The sequence below is a fragment of the Triturus cristatus genome, chromosome 9 (assembly GCF_964204655.1).
Source record: "Triturus cristatus chromosome 9, aTriCri1.1, whole genome shotgun sequence".
Lineage (NCBI taxonomy): Eukaryota > Metazoa > Chordata > Amphibia > Caudata > Salamandridae > Triturus > Triturus cristatus.
Genome location: NC_140592.1, coordinates 510,244,717 through 510,262,163, shown reverse-complemented (window position 1 = coordinate 510,262,163; position 17,447 = coordinate 510,244,717). Strand labels below are relative to the sequence as shown.

At 49.3% G+C, this 17,447-nt stretch overlaps 2 protein-coding genes across 5 annotated transcripts in view; one reads left to right on the top strand and one right to left on the bottom strand.

The window, feature by feature from the left end:
* The window catches only part of LRFN4 (leucine rich repeat and fibronectin type III domain containing 4), a 35,184-nt gene extending 27,894 nt beyond the window's left edge, over positions 1 to 7,290 (bottom strand). The window contains exon 1 of the mRNA XM_085625490.1: positions 5,942 to 7,290. The gene's annotated coding sequence lies outside the window, so the exon portion shown is untranslated. The remainder of the gene's footprint in view (positions 1 to 5,941) is intronic.
* The window catches only part of PC (pyruvate carboxylase), a 2,056,240-nt gene that overhangs the window by 1,725,312 nt on the left and 313,481 nt on the right, over positions 1 to 17,447 (top strand). The gene's annotated exons all lie outside the window — the stretch shown is intronic.

The following is a 17,447-nucleotide window of genomic DNA, read 5'->3' as shown; positions in this document are numbered from 1 at the left end:
CTGGCCCCACAATGCAACTTTAACATGACTTTTTAACCTACCAATACTATTTTTACAGTTGTTTGCTTCCAAGCACATATTCATTCCCATGCTATTTACTTGAAATTATTCACATCACTGCCCAACTTTCTGTTAAAGCCAGTCCTATTGCAATTGCCAGTGCTTGTTTTTTGAAATGGGTACGGTTTTAGATGCGTCTGCCAAGGCACCAAAAAGACCACCCTCCCATCCATAGACATGGCGATACCACTCAGTTACACCGGCATGGTGCCATTATTAACAGGCGCGCAATGCCTATTGGGCTGAAAGGGATTCAGCCCCCCCCGGTTGTGTGTGGCAGCCCCAGACTGAGACAGCTTCCCGGGCACACACAGCCGCACCCGTGTACTTTGCAGGTCTTTAAAAGACTATGTGCTTGTTAATAAGGCCTTGTTGTTTGTTCACCCCTTCTTAGAGCCCCTGCATCTCCACTCTGCCTATTGGTGGAAGAAATTTGAATTGGCCTCCCCCAAAATTTGGCTCTAGTTGCGCCTCTGATTGACTCCCTCCACAAACACTGCAGTCCCCATTACTATTCCTGCAGTGAAATGCTGTTCCACCCAGTGCTCGCTGTCAAGGTACTTTAGTGCTATCTCATGCTACAGTGCTCGTGACTTTGTATCCCCATAGTACAGCAGTAAAGGTAGTTCTGAGTCTTAGGCCATGAACTGTGAACCTCACAAAGCCATTGACTCCAATCTTAAGCGAAGGGACTGTGCATCAAGTCTGGTAAAGTTCTGAGGTTTGCTAAGTGTTCCGTGATGCTAATGTTGCGCCCATTCGTTGTGCACGTAACAGCCAGTGTCTTTTGGCTGGGCTATGGGTAAAGCTGTTTGAGGTCACAACTTGTTCACCTTGTGTGATGCAGCTGTTTGGCTCTCATTACAGATAACTGTTTCTATAGTGTATTTGAACCTTGTGCATAAGCAGGATCCGCCCTTTCGTTATAGAAGTGGTGTCTGACTGGATAGCCACCTTTATGGATTGCGATAGCTTTGTGTTGCACAGCATCTGCCTCGGACATCACAACCACGCATGAGTTCGGTCTTGATTGCCCGAGCACAGCCACCATTGGTGAGTCACAGGAAGCAATTGGGCTCTGCCTGACAGATGCAGCACTAATACTCTGAATTCTGTGCCACACGGTTATGTGCTGATTCTAGTGTAAAAGCCTGACGCAAACAGCCCAGGGGAGAGGGAGCAATACTGTGCAAGATGTACACCGCCCCTCCATTGAGAGCCACTCAAGAACGAAGGCACCTGGGCTGAAGGAACAGCGACATGTGCATCGAGATGACAAATACACCGTACAAGAAGGAATGTGCTTATTGCTAGAGCATACTCGAACAGGGGGGGTCACTCAGATTGGTCTTGCGGGACTGGAGCAATGCCAGATTTTCAGGATATCTGCTCACTACGAAAGGGGTATTCATTAGAATCATCGTATGTAAAATGATCTTTTGTGACTACCCTGAAGGTACCATAATTGATCTGCACCCCTTAATCCATCAAAGGACACCCTTGCCCTATTCATGAGATGAGATCATGACTAGTACTCCAGAGTATCTGCCACAAAAAGGGGAATGGACACAAAGAACAGACTCCAGCGGAAGGCAAAGACTCAAAACAAATGTGTGAGCGGACCAAGACAACAGCAGTATTCACAATAAAGCTGGCAAAGTACTTCAGGCCTATGGTGTAGAAGTAAATCAGACCAACATTTTGCCCTAGGCCAGCCGGGGACACCACGATGGAGAGACCGCTAAATCAGAGAGTCTGCACAAGCAGGTGGGCGCTTACCCTGGGGATGTGCTGGAAAGGCCAGGTCTGGTGGCTCAGTGGGTTAATGCGCCCACTTCAGGGGCCTGTGTTTGACCTCATGGTCACAGGTTCAAATGACGGTGGGTCCACTCGGCCTTTCATCCATCTGAGGTCGATAAAATGAGTACCATTGAGTTGGGTAACAAACATCTGTTATTCAGCACCAAGTTACCCTAGTGGGTGAACATGTGCTTTACAAATACACGTTATGTGGTTGCAGTTGAGTAGCAATGAATGAGAATAGTTTTAGTCAGACCATTACCATATCAGAGGCAGCACAGGGCCCTACTTTTCCACGCCCTGTGTGCGAAGCCTGGACAGTGAACGTCCTTTGTGTTGATTGACCCTGACCCAGCCCACCAGTGATTAGGCCCACCCACCTCTGAGCTACAGGTGCTGCTCTCCTCTGCACATTTAAATGTCACTGGCTGAGGCAAAGGACGATAAAGGTTCTCTCTTTTGTTTCTCGGCCTCCTCTGCGTCTCGTGATATGAACTCACCCGGTGCCACCGTGCGTCACACGATCTCTGCATAGCTATCAACTCACACGGTGCCACCGTGTCACACGATCCCTGCTCTTTTCACTTGGTAACCCGGTGAGGAGTTTATATCACCAAGTGGAAGACCATGTGAGTTGGAAAACCCTGCAGAGGGCATTTCCGACTCCCATTTTGTGAGGGCTCACTCAGCTAATGTTCATCTGGGGTTTGCATCCTCTCCAGGACATCAGCGTCAGCCTTTGAAGGCATGTTAGATTGGCTCACGGGCAGTGGCCGCCTGATAGCCACGCCCCCTCAGAAGCACCCTCTTGGCTAGGGAGGTAATGGGGTCAAGGCCCCACCCTCTCACTTGGTTCCCTCCTCTCACACTGTCTTGGGTGGGATGGGGGGGGGGGGGGGAGGTCTGGATGAAGCCCCAGTGTTGGGCCATCGATCTGCTCCAGTCAGTGCCTTTGATCTTCAAGGCCACTGCCTTTACACTCAGGTAGTGGTGCCGCCCAGTATTGCAATGCAAACAAATGTTTCTGCATTCATTGCTACTACTGCAGTGTAGTGGCTCCCACGCCCCTGAGGTTGGCACCCCAAGGGTGCCATCTAGAGTAACTGGTGCCCGATGCTCCAAAGGCCCTCCATGGTTTGTGGTTGTACAGGGGCCAGAGGGGATTTGGGGTTAGGCTAGCTATGCCTAGGATGACTGATCGACAAAAAGCCCTGTTCAGGCTCCCATACCTCGGGAGAGTCCAGACGACTCCCTCCTGACACACGGGCTCATTTAATCAGGGGCCAGTCTTTTACAGTGCCCCCCTCCCATACCATCAGTGGACAGAAGGCAGGCTGATATCCCCTGCTGCAAAAATATTCGCCACTCCTGGTCATTCCTCTGCGGTTACCACCTCTGCCCTCCAAACTCTGTGCCCTCTCTCTTCATTGACACCTCCTGTTCTCCCGTGCTGCAAGTCCTTCCTTGCCAGGGCACATCCGCCCAACTGGTCGAGAATATTCTTGCGGGCAGCTAGCTATAAAATGGCTTGTAAATAAGTCAGCGACAGCAATCATGTTCGTATTTATGGCCGATGGATCAGTCTGTGCACGTGCTGCTGAGAATATTGTCTGCCCGTGTAAACGTAAAATAGAACCTCTCCAGAATACTAAAACGTGTATTTCTTTTACATGTAGAAGCTTTGACATTAATACTTTACAATATATGGCTGCGCAGACTAGTGCTTATTAAAAATGATTGTTTTTATACATGAAATTAGAAGCGCTTCTGTCCTGCCCCGGCGACGAGGCCATAGTTAATGTCAAACCTTCTACATGTTAAAGAAATGCACGTTTTAGTTTTCTGAAGTGATGTTCTATTTAACGTATGGAAACGCGGTAAGTGCTGGGCGCGTGCATAGGCTCGAAGAGCCACGCCAGACCCTTGGCTCGGCTCGCCCTGTTAATTTGTTGGCTCGTCCACCTCTCCTTGAGGGAGTCTGCGGCATGCGTGCGGTGGTTCGCTACATCGCGTGATTGGTATAGACAAGGCGTCTGCGGGATGTAGCAGTGAGTACCTCCTGGTGTGCCCGTGTGTGATTAATGTTGATGTCCTCTTTGACGTTATACACACGGAGTGCAGATTTGTTCTCAATTTGTTTGTGTTGCGAACTTGAGATTGGCAGTTATGGCGGTTGTGAATCTGCGGGCGTGGGAGGAAAATCCATCGGGTAAACGTCCTGTGTCCCGTTTCTGTGGAAACTGCTGGCGGTGGATGCGAGTTCTGCACACACACAAGTATTTCTGGACCGACTTGTATTTTTACACACATGAGAAGCTGTGCAGAAGTTGTGGACTAAGCCCGTGTATCGGTGTAACTGTGCGTCAATGGTGGGTGGACTCTGCGTCGTGTTTGCACGTCAGGGCGGCCCACTCCCTAATCTTTAGCGGGGGGTTGGTCAGGGCTTGCAGCCTCGGTGTTTTGAGACTGCGGGCACTGAAATGGTTTCCCTCGCTGGGTGCGAGGCTGGAACTTACCACGCAGCGCCAGGTAGAGGGGTGTGGCTGCGTGGAGAGGCGAGTTTGCCTCCGATGCATTGGCAGTGGAGTGGGTTTGTGGCCGTCACGCGAGGGCCTGTTTAGCGCAGGTGGTTGCGGTCACTTCTGAAGGGTCTCTTGCTGGCTACATAACCTTCAAGACGGAACAGCGCCCCCCCCCCCCCCCACCGGCCTACCCACATTGCTGATGGCACCGCCCGCCTCGGCCTCCGGACCCAGGAGGATAGTTGTCTACTGTCCCGGGCAGTCCTAAGCAACCTGGGACTTGTAGTTTGGCATTTGTCATTATGACTGGGGGTTAAAGATGAGCAAAATGCCCGGGGCAGATGCGCAATCTGCTTTGTGGTTGCAGGCTGCACAGAGCTTGCTGGCTATATAAATGTAAAAGCACCAACCACATCGATACTCCCTCTGGGGGTTTGTGGGCACACAGCTCACACCCGGGATATGTGGTTCTGTGATTCACCTGGGTACCAATTACACGATTATGGGAGAAGCACCCTCGCCGTGCATTAACAGGCACCAGAAGGGGCGGCGCGTTAACTGCAGGGCAGGAGGAACCTGGTGAGCATGACAGCTGTGGCCCGTGCAGTGCATGGACACGGACCCCGCTGTTTGTAGCAGCTGAAGGACCGACGGGCATCACAGATTACACAATGAACAGCCTGCAGCATCTCACAGTGCACCCCTGCACCATAACACACACACACACATGCATGGTACACACTACACAAACCCGCTGCTTTATAAGAGCCGGCTCATGCAGACAAAACACGTAATAAACACGAGCACCAAACACACCTCGATAAATAACGACATGTCCAGAGGGTACAAACCGTTCAAATAGCAGACTGGCCACCCCCGCACATTAACGATCACTACACGCTCCTCGACTCTAGACACACTTCAGGCGAGGGGGGGCTATAAGGGGACAGGTGGTAACATACCAATTTTTGGGCTTCAGGACTCTGCCCATCACCATGTATCAATTAATATCAGAAAACCTGTAGGTACACGCATTATGTAACGGCCCAAAAACGTCCAGTGTAAAACTACAGCACCCGGCGTTCTAACACTCGGAGCGTTAAATGAGCGCGCGGAATGGGCAGTTGTCTCGTCTTCCTACCCGGTGGTGGACAGTGTTACGAACAGTGGGCGGGCAGGGGTGGCAAGTTCTGGTGGGCACAGTTACCACCGGCTAAGGACCAGTGAGAGCAGTGGGGTGCCAAGATGGCACACGCCGTGGTCACCATGATTTGCACATAGGGGATTGGGGGGTTTTCAGTGCACACTGCCCGGGTGCTCTGGTGCAGTTTACCGTCAGATCTCTGGTGGGCCCAGTGGGGGCGGCTAGCCGGCGCTGGACTCGTATTGCCTCGTGTGTGTGGGTAAGGAGAGCGCATCGGTGCCACATACCGTGAATACCCTGGTGGGAACAGAGGGAGTGGTAGGCTCCTCTTCCCATGCATCACACAGAGTCGTTTAGTTCTAGCGGGTACCACACCGTGCCCTCCACGGTGGGCACAGAAAGAAGCGCTGATTACCTGGTTGGGGTCTTCCCCCGTGCTCCTGCAGTGCCTCGGCCAAGGGCTCAGCGTGCCAGGCTCCACGGACGCCCCGGAGGGGAATCTTCTCCCATGTCCACGGCTCCCCCCTCGGCAATCCGTCTCCTTTGATCTCCTGGCGGCGTCAGCTCCCCAAGGCTCCGGCGCCCCTCCATGTGTCGAGTGCCCCCGTCTTCGCCGCCGCGGGTTCCTGGAGCCTCCCCGGCTCCCATTCCCCAGCCCGGGGGCGTCGGCGACGGGCGCAGCCAGCGGCTCCTGCACCTGCCGCAGCTCCTCTGGCGGCAGCCGCTGCTCTGCCGAGGAGCGGTAGGTGGCAGCCGAGCGGCATCAGATGCTGCCGCCTCTCTCAGAGCCCTCCTTTCCGCCGACGAAGAAAAGGGCGCGCTGCGCAGCTCCGCCGTCTCCGAGCCAGGGGCTCTCCTCACCACCCCCGGGGATGCCTCATCCCATCTCCGGCCGGCAGGCACCCCCTCGAGGGCGCCTCCTAGCGCGGGGGCCGGTGCCGCACTCTGCCCGGACTCCTATCAATAATGGAAGACTGCCGCAGAGAGGAGGCTCCGACTCGTGTGCAGTGTGGAGCTGTGTCCTTCCGCGAGCGGCCAGGCAGCGCGACGGGCTGCTTGGATAGCCCAGTAGGTGCAGCGCCTGCTGCTGCCAAAAGTGCACAATTTACCGATCACTGGTAAAACATTTCACATAATTGACCCGTTACTGGTTCACATCCCGTCTGAAGCCGGACCAGTTTTAATCGGTCGTTAAAATGTGTGATATTAATTTTGAACTTTGGCCTTTAAAACGCCAAAAAAGGTTCATGTTGAGATGTCAGACCACAGTCAACGTAATGAGCCCCAAAATACACGCCGGTAATGCATTCCGAGGCCGTTGTCCATTGTAGCGTACCAAAAATAATATAATCGGATTCCGGAGCAAGATTAGGCGGGACGATGTTGATCACATTTTATTTAGGATGTCCGCTGGGTTCAAATCCAATCCTCCGCAGTTAATGCAACCCTCGGAATATCCTAAACATATTTCGACGCCAGAACAGAAGAGGGAATTAGCGTCTCCGGCGATCCAGTCGACGTGGAAGAGGCGGCGTGCGTTTTTTTTTATTCGTATAATGCGTGCATTACCATCGTAGAGCACAAACGCAGCCTCGAGGCGCTGGCAGTCTTCCTCGGTGCCTGGTTCACAGGGTCAGTCGACTCGGCATTACGCAAGCCAGGGAGGAGCCTCGCTTTAGAAGCAGGCTAGTTATTCATTTTACTCCGGTAAGGGAGAAATGTTCCTCGCGACCTCCAGATCCGCAGTCCAGATGCTCAAGCCCACCGAGGAAGCGAGATCGGTGGGGCGGTGGGAGCTGGGTGTCACCCACGGGGTACCGCACTCCATTAAACAATGCAAGGGTTAAACTACGCGTTGTTCCTCGGCAGCTGCACCTCTGGCGGAGATATGCGCCGAGGGGGCTGTGAGTTCTGATCAGTGAATGCTCCTGACTCAAGAATCACTACCCCAGTGACGGTCGCGCATGGTTCCGAGATTGGATAGGTTAATGAATTTACTTACAGGAGACCTTCTGCATAGACGGACGTGGTGGGCGGTTAATATTTGTTTTTGTTGGCGTTATTTTAAGAGTACTCGCTAAGCTACGGGGGTTGCTCCGTACTGTAGAGATGTTTTTATGTATTCCCTTCTCTCTATGAGCTATGCTGATTTAATTGTATCCTGTATTGGCTTTGAGAACCTCAGTGACTATGCTGTGGCGGGGATTGGGGTGCGGACTCGCTGTCCTTTCTCACGCTTTGCCTCTTACAGGCGTACTGTACTGTCGTACGTGGTCTGTTGTACGCAGTCACACTTCTCCACAAGAGAACATTCTCGAGCTTGCCGCTCACTTCTCGGGTCTAATGAATGTGCACAATCTCTGCTGCCTTCCTTGTGAAAGCCATGGTGATCTCTCTGGGGCCCCTTTGGCACATTGGTGCTTTACACGTCTCACCCCCTCCACACTATCCATTTTCCTCCGGGTTCCACGCCAGTCTAATGTTTTTTTATTCATTCTGTGCCATTACAGGGGCAAGCTGTTAACCCCGCCTCTCAAACACCGAGTTCATCCACCATGGTACTTACTTGGTCTGGCTTTCAAATGTCAGGGAAGATAAGCCGCCAAGCCTTACTCTAGGAAACAGTGAAGCATTTGGAACTCTCTAAGCATGGAGTTCAGAACGAAATAAATTAAAGCTAGAGACCTGGCTCTAGTTTTTTTTTTTGCTACAAACTTTTCCCAGCCTCTGTCAGTGAGGGAAGTGTTACAGAACATCAAGACGGCTCAAATACATCTACTTTCTACCCTACCTGTTCAACGGCTCTGGGTGCAAGAAGAGTGCAGTGGGCGTTAACGCACGTCTCTGGGAATCGAAAAATCGCCCCTAAAGCAAGTTACTCAAATCCTTCTACCCAGCTTGAAGACTAGTTCCCTCCCACAGACAAAAGGGATGAGTAAGGTGCCAAGGGACCGGTTAAACAAAGCATCAATGTCTGGTTAACAGGGTAACCACGGCTCTGATCCTGAGCACCAGGGGCAGAGGACATAGCTTGAGACACCAGTTACTGCCCCAGCTGGCCTCTGGAGTATATGTTCTGGAGGGTTACTGTGCTGGAGTTCTTCTAGCATCCAGAGTGCTTCCTGCAGGCATACCAAATATCACAGGTCCATATCTCTAAAAAGTCGGATCATGGTCAGGTTTTCGGTTGGCAGAGGCACCCACGGAACAAGGGAACATGACTGTAAGATCAGAGCCCAGTCATGAATTCAAACATTGATGTATCTGTATCCATAAGTGGCACTGAGGTAGTTTCAACCATCCTAGAGTCAGGGGAACGGTCTTACCCAAAACGTTACCCTAAGACCCAGAGTCAAGAATGAAATACCTTGGTTTCCCGTATGGTTGGACATAGTCCAGGTTGGAGGTGATGCAAGCTCACCTCACTTGCAGTTCTTGAATATTCTTTCTAGATCATCAGCCCTTGTTAAACCGGTTTTTGAGTCGATTTTGGCCTGCTGTGCTGCAAGTTTCCTATGGCTCCTTGATGGTTCACTTACACCCTCCAGACTGGCTTTATTCCGCTGTGCCTTGCTCTTTGTTCTGCAGATCTGAGTTGACGTCTCACCAGACTTGGCAGTACAGCTCCCTCTTCTTCCAGGATAGGTGAAAGCAATAGGTTTTCTCCATATCCTACGCTTGGGCCCAGCCTCGATGGGAAATGGCAACATGCAGTTATGTTTCTGTCCAGTATCTCATCACTGTTGCAAACGGTTTGGGCTAAGAGCAAGTTATTGGCATAAAATGGCCAGAATTTATTCTTTGTGGTCTCAAGCAGAAAGCCAGTGACAACTAAATACAAACTTACTTTACATTTAGATTTTCCATCCAATCTAGAGGACTACATCCCCATAGGCCTTTCTTCCTGGGATTTTTAGGGTGCAGAAAGGGGTAGGCACTGAATTATCACATCATGTATGCCATTAACAGCCCCTCTAGATACTCCGGGTCTGGCAGTGGGAATGTGGAGCTTGTGTACTGTTGGCGGACAGCAGTCTAGTCTGGCATGATTTGTATGCACCATCTCACCTAGACACCTACTGGGTCTCTGAGGTGGCAGTCCCTGTTCGTGTCATGTAGTTTCTCTCAGCTGTACAAAGACAGCCAAAGCACAACCATGGTTTTGTGTGCCAACTGTGTTGCCAATATTGACTACTATTCACCCGGCACATAGACTCCTTGACGTCTTGTATGGAGTATCAGTCCAGTCATAAAGGCCTCATCTAGCGTTTTGTCTGCAATTGTGGAAACCGTATCGGTGAACTGTTGTGCCTCGTTTGAAATACCTCATCTGGACAACTGCGTCCATCTGTGGGCCTCGTCTCTCGAAATATAAGGACCAATTAGAGAGAATGGTTGCAGCAGAGCTACCTAAATGGTGTAAGGTTTGCAACAGCATTTCTAAAAATGGCCTAGGTTGTAGTGCAAGCAGTGTATGTACAGTGTGCTGGGCACACTTGAATTCCTCGGGCCATAAATACAGTTTGAAGGAGGAAATGTTTTTTATTCAACTGCAGCATTGACGCAACGCAACCAGCTTGGTGTCACAATTACCCCTTTGTCACACTGTCTTGTATTTTTTTGTGTCTGGTTCACAAAGGCAACCATTTTAGCTGTCTTAGCTTATCCATCTGTCTTTGTGTGCCTGAACTCTTGGCTGCTCCATAGAGTTTGGGCGTTCAGTGATAATACATGCCAAAACCCTCATTTTTGCATCCGCAGTGCATGCTTGGAACGCCGGGGCGAGATTTAAACTGTGCAAAAATTGCAAAGTTTCTCAAAAAATTTCACATAACCATATTTGTGTACATTTTCTCGCAAGGGACACTTATTTTTTTTTTACAGAAAGTTTTGTAGTGAAAGGTTTTCTTTTCGCGCCAGTCTCGTACCAGCATTTCGTGAGACTTTTTTTAAAAAAACTTTTTTATTTGAAACTTGGCCCTGCTTGAAAAATTCGCAAAAGAGCCAGACAATGACACTTTGGGTTAAAAGCGTAATTTTCTGAAATTTCCTCGAACGTTTGGGGGGGAAATCTATGCACCTTCGCACACTCCTGTTTGCTGGGATGAGTGAATGCCGGCGTTTGCTGTTAAGAGGCTGTTATAAGGAAACGTGATTAGTATGAGCATGACCAAAAATGTGTGGCTGAGCCGGGATCTGTTGCACTGGGTCCTTGGAGTGTGAGTTCTTAAGTAATAGGCTCATTTCTCAACAATAATATGACCCCCGTCAACACCACAATCTCCATCCAATCCGCACTAGTCTTTTAAATGCTCACCAGTTAAGCTTCTTTGTCCGGTTTCTGAGGTTTTTGTAAATCAGGACCCTCTAACGTAGCAGGGCCTTCAAGCCCCTCTTTGTGGCCTTATGTAGAATCTCGCCCTCCAGCTACTGCTATTAAAAGCCCCACTGAATTGACTTCTGCTCGTGACAGTTAAAATTCTGCCGTTCTAACACCAGGTGGCGCTGCGTGCTGTACTACCACCAGCTGTTGCTGCCTGGGATCTTTCGGATCCCGTATTTTTATTACATCGAATCCTGTTTTTGAAACGGTGTAATAGCGTGATGTTTTTCGCATGCCTTTGTCACGATTTGTAGCTAAACCAAATCTGTTAGTGAAAATCTTTGGCTTCGTTCAGCAGTTACATTTCAATATAGGATGCCGATGCTTTCCTTTGTGAATGTACTCTGGGGGAGGGAACGCATGTAGTCTTAGTTGGACTGTGTTCGAATCGTTTCCATCCTGTGTGTGTTAAAGGTCAGGGTGTTTATTCTGTCTGCCACTTAAAGCCAGCGTTCTATGAACTGTATTCACTGGGAGCGCTTTCTGTCTGTGCTCTCCTCAGATCTTCAGCCCTCACCAGGGGCGCAACTAGACCCGAAATTCGGGAGGGTGGGGACTAGAACTAAACCGTGTTGGTGGGGCTACCCCTTTGCACAATGGGAACCGAGTCCGCTTTCTGGCGCCCGTTTGGGAGGCCAATAGGTTCGAGTTTAATGAGCTAATACATGGAAAAGACATATGTCCGCGCCTGTTCTTTACTGCAGTAGCACATTAAAGCCAGGACTTTTGTCTTTGCCAATGCATTCCCCCGAGACACCAAGCACTGCTGAAGATCAGAGTGTCCACCAGACCTGTGAGCATCGGATGTCTGCAAGATGGGTGGTACCAAGCCAGTCCTGTGCATGTCAGAGATGAAAGCGCCGAAGGCTTACGGAGAAGTCTCCTCTGATTAAAAGTAGCATGAACTGCATAATGATAACATTCTTCCAGGGAACAAGATGATGGGTGTGAGGGAATCACCCAGTGTGCCCAATCAAGTGCTCACACAGACAGGTTCAAAAGTGCCTCATAGATGCTTCTTGGCTTGAAGCCCACCCCCTCCAATGCCCTTCCCCCTCCTCACAAGGTGGGATTGTTCAAGTTGGCAGTAAGCTATACAGGTAGGTGCGGCGGCTTGATTTACCTCACGCCTTCTATGACTGCTCACCTGGGCAACAGGACATAAAAACAATAGCAGCTGGAACTGGGCAGGATGCCAACCCACTACGTCGCACCTCCTGTCTGTAAGCAGCTGGCCAGATGTTTTCCTTTGCGAGGGTTAGGGAGAAAGGCTGACTGGGTGCGTGAAAGCATAAGCTGAAAAGAGGCTTAAAAAGGCAGTTGTAATCTTTAGGTGGGGGCGGAAGGGACTCGTGGTGGACTTCGTGTCACAATAACATCCGGTGCACTGATGTGAGTAGATCGAATGTTAGTACACCAGCGCCTTTTGTGAGATCTGGGAGAGCAACAGCAGAAGTCGCACATGTCATAAATTGTCTGACAATTGACTGACTGCATTAGATAACCTCTGACTTTTCATTTCAGGCTGTGCTCCACTTTCCTCTTATTTTCCTCTGTTACTCCGCCCCCACATTTTTCTCTCCATAACTCTAATAGTTTAGTCTAATATTCCACATTCTCTAAACATCCCTTTGTCTAATATTCGTTTTTATCTGGTTATCTTTTTTCCCCTTTGTTTAGTCTCATCATCCCACTATTTACTTTCCACTTCATCGACGAATTGCTCCATGTTCGTAATTTTCTCTCATATTTTTAGTTTGTCCTCCTAATTTACCTTTTCATTTCCTTCTCTCCTGTTATTTCTCACCCCTCACTGGCACCGTTCAGTTTTAGCTTCTATCCTTTCCATTTCCCCTTCTTACGTCTTCTTGTTCCAACGTCTTTCCGCATCACCTCTTGTTTCAATACTCTTTCCCTCTCTCCCTCACCCATTCCTTCCACCACCACAAGAATGATTTCTCCTTCCTACCCTTATCTCCGCCCGCTTTCCCTATCCTCTTTACGCTTTGTTTTTCTCTCATTTTCATTTTCTGGTTCCGCGCTCTCTGATTTCCAATGAGTATTTCCCCAGGACTATTTATTCTACTCTCTTGTTACTCCTCTCCTTTGGCTTACTGATATCCCTTTCCCATTCCTTACCTCCTTTCTTATTTTTTCCTCTCACCTCTTTGCTGGCTTTCTGTGCTAGTTCTTTCTCCCTTACTCCCACTGAATCCTCTTCTCATGAGCCTCACTGTCGTGGACTCCCAAGTGTGCTCCCGGCCTGCGCTTTTAGTTGAGCCACTCACTACCTCTGTTGTAGGCAAGAGCTTTGGTGCTTACAGAACTATGGATAAGCACGAAAACTAGAGGAGCGTGCCATTAGGGCCCTGCAGCCTGGGATCCAGGCCCCGCCCACCTCTTGCGCTGGGGTAGACCGATTGGCGACCGGGCAAGTAAGTGCTTCCGGGGCAGCCAGTGACGTGGATCCGGCTTGGACCGGCGGTGGAGGAGGGGGAGGAGCGGTGGCCTATTTAGGGCATGGCGCCCGGGCCCTCGTCCTCTCTTCCTGCAGGTCCAGCCCGAGTTGCATCGCGTCAACAAAGAATCTCCCACCCGCCCGTCCCTTAGGTTTAGCGTTTTGGGAAGGTGTTGTGGTAAGGAGGCCACAGAAGATTGATTTGCATTGTTAACGGGAGTCCTCTTGCAGACCCCCTAGGCCAGCACTTGGGGGGAGAGATGGTAAGCTCTCGGCAGAGACAATGGGGTCACCTGCTGGGGGGCCATTGCCCCAGGTTACAAGTTGGGGCATGGGGCAGTGGCCCCTGGTTATACCCTACAAGCCCCCTTGGTCAGTCTGGTGATAGAGGGGTTGGCCCTGAAGTGGCAGACATGGACCAGAGGGCTGGGGCTCACCTCTCAAGGGCACGGGTGGGTTGCGCCTTGTGTGGTTCTCAGTTGGGGGACGTGAGCCGGAGGGCCTCTTGGTGCTGGAGCAATTTATTGTGTGTAGATAAGTCAGTCAGTTAGGCTGATTGTTGCTATGCTAAGTTGAAAGTGTAAATATTGATTAGTGATCAGTGATCAATTCATTAGGTTAGCTTCAGAAATGTAAATAAGTGATTTTAATTTGTCATGTTTGTGTGATGGTTTGAAATAAACATGGCAGTTTTTTTACCCACAACTTGATTCAGGTATTGATGTGTGGGTTCCGTGGGAGCGGGGAGCAACCTGGGGGTCCGGGCTCTAAGAGTTTGTCAGGAGATTCACTTGCATCGAAGTTCTCAACGATTCCTTGCCAAGTCCTTAAGCATTCTTCCTTCTCCGGAGTGGACACACCATCCGACGCCAGGTAGGAGCCCACTGACAGCCAAGGTACCATCAAAACTTCCTTTTTGAACCAAATGGATTGTAGGTTTTTCCATCCCTAATCCAGTAGCTTACGCTTTAGTATTTTATTTTTAGTGAGTTTTTACCTCGTCACATCCGATCTGCCTTGTCTTTGCCTGAGCTGTGTATACGTCACTTTCTGGCCAAATACATGTTTTGTCTTGTGTTGTGCAACGAGGCGTTTTATTATATGGGGGGAATATACACATCAGCTGTTAACACAATTTCCACGTCATAAATAAGCAGTTTCCCTAGTATGCTAATCCTATTCTCAGGCTACAGGTATGTGGGTTAGGTAGATGTACATTAGGGTTAGGTAGATTTCACTTCTGTAGTCTGGATACCAAGACGGTTAGCGAAGGTGTGCGGTCACTTGCTTTGAGCAGAGCTCTATATTTTGAAAGCCTGACATATTTAGTAATGTTGAAATTGGAGGTAGCTGGTTCATGACACTGACGTAGGTTATTAAAGAAAAAGGGATGTAGAGCACAGACAAAGCAGTACTCAGCCCACTTAGGTAAATACTTACAGGCGAGTATGTTTTGTCCTTGCGGCGTGTCTGGCGATATTGATATCTGTTTTTTAAATCACAGTGGTTTGTCCAGAAACAGTACAGTGTTTTGCTCTTGCCACTTGGGATGGCATGCTCCTGGCATCCACCACTATTGCCCTCAAAACCCATACAGCTCAGCAGTGATGTACTTTTGCCTAAAGGGCACTGCCCTGTAAGAAGGTTTGGTGGGGCCATGAGCCATACCTTTTCGGGACCTTTTAGATGAATGATCCAAGAAGAGCGGCACGCAATTAAGAAGATGTACACTAGGGGATCTGAAAACACAATTTTTGCAGCCACCTAGTGATATTGCCTGTTAGCTGCTTTAAGGAGGACAAGACTTCGTTTTTATTAATTAAAAACAGGAGAAAGGGTCCCCCAAACGCACAGGACTCTGGGCCAAGAGCCACACCTGCCCTCTCTTTGTGAAGTCCCTGAGAGGGAATTTTGGCCAGATTAGTAAGGGAATGAAAGACTAGAATAAAGTGGGTTTCCCCCTAAATTAATTCAGTCTAGCATCACCCCCACAGTGTCACAAGCAAGTAAACACACAGGTAGCGAGTACTCAAGGGTGAAGCTGAAGACAGTGTAGGGTCTCATGATGAATGAGGTTCCCCCGATGCAATGTCAGTAAACACGGACATCTTGTTTATCAACTCCCAACCAATTTACTTAGTGCACCGTGGACAGCTGTTGTCAGCAAATCTTTCTCTAGGTCTGAGGTTTCCTACCGACCTAGCTGGGATGGATGGACACCCTGCAGAAGCAAGTATGAGAATGCTTGCCTTCCCTACTGACCTGCATGGGTTCGAGGGACAACCGGTGGAAGGAAGGATGAAACTACATGTGTTCCCTACTGACCTGCATGGGTTCGAGGGACAACTGGTGGAAGGAAGGATGAAACTACATGTGTCCCCTACTGACCTGCATGGGTTCGAGGGACAACCGGTGGAAGCAAGGATGAAACTACATGTGTCCCCTACTGACCTGCATGGGTTCGAGGGACAACCGGTGGAAGCAAGGATGAAACTACATGTGTTCCCTACTGACCTGCATGGGGTCGAGGGACAACTGATGAAAAGAATGGTGAGACTGTATTCCCTACTGACCGGATTGTCTTCCAGGGACCCCCAATGGAAGGAAGGATGAGGCTACATGTGTTCCCTACTGACCTGCATGGGGTCGAGGGACAACTGATGAAAGGAAGGGTGAGATTGTATTCCCTACTGACCTGAATGGGTTCGAGGGACAACCGGTGGAAGGAAGGATGAAATTGCATGTGTTCCCTGTGAGGGACCACCGGTGGAAGGAAGGATGAAACTACATGTGTTCCCTACGAGGGACCACCGGCGGAAGGAAGGATGAAACTACATGTGTTCCCTACTGACCCGAATGGGTGTTAGGGACAGCCGGTGGAAGGAAGGATGAATCTACACGTGTTCCCTACTGACCTGAATGGCTTTGAGGGACACCAGCTGAAGTACGATTGCGAGTACATGTGATCCCAAATGACCAGGATGGGTTCAAGGAACACAGAATGGATCAAGGACGAGACACCATGAATTTTCTAATGACCCTGATTCTGGGAACTCTGTCTGAGATGGAACCTTTACCCACCCAGTGACATGGAGGCCAGATCCAATATCACACAATGAAGACCAGTGTCCATTGATGTGCAATGATGGAGAATGAAAATAAAGAGCTTTCTAGACATTTGAAGAGGTTTTCCTGGCCCAACTCCTCCAAGCATGTTGTTTTTTACTCACTATTATATATGTATTACCATATGTCGAAACCTCTTTTCTTTAAATTTACCCCCACCAAGTGCATTAGTGGGAGGAAGTCTATCCTTCCAGACATTTTTGTACATTTTCCGGAATGTAGTAATGGTGATGGGAGCACAGGTGGCGAATGGCATCTTTGAACAGAAACATTGTTTGATTTATGACATATTAAGAAATCTCAACTCCAAAACCGTAACATTCTACATTATTTTGGTTGCAGCTGTATGGATGATGAAGACTGGAAACTGCATAGCGTGAGACTAAATACCTCTACTATAACTCACCTTTATTAAGGCGGTCAGTTTATTAATCATTACAAATCCCCCCAAAAAACCTCAGATCATAAATTGACAATGTAAAAACCGGTTCTTTAAATGGCCCAGTACTGAGTACTGGCACTTTTATATTTTAAGAGGGAGAGTACCTGCACTTCTTAAAAGTGATTTTAATTGGAGAGTACCAGCACTTCTCAGAAGCAAGTAGGCACTCTGGTACAGGGTACCTGCACTTCTATTGTTCAATTTCCAACACTGGTAAAGACCTACAACAAAGTAAATCCCTGAGTCCTCCTCTTGAGTTGTCCTCTGGTGCTCTTCCTTCCGGTACTCGGCTGCTACGGGCAGAACTGCAGCCAAATGCAGGAACAGTCAATAAGTCTAATGCGAGGAGATCTCACTCCAAAGTACAATCAAATGACAAACGGTCCAAGTGTCTGGTTAAAATTTCGCTTTATTCTTTATCACGTTACGAAGCACATGACAGACAACGTGTTTCATTCCTTTCTAGGTCTCGCTTAGCAGCGCGCATGCGCTGCATAGGCAAAAGACCTTTA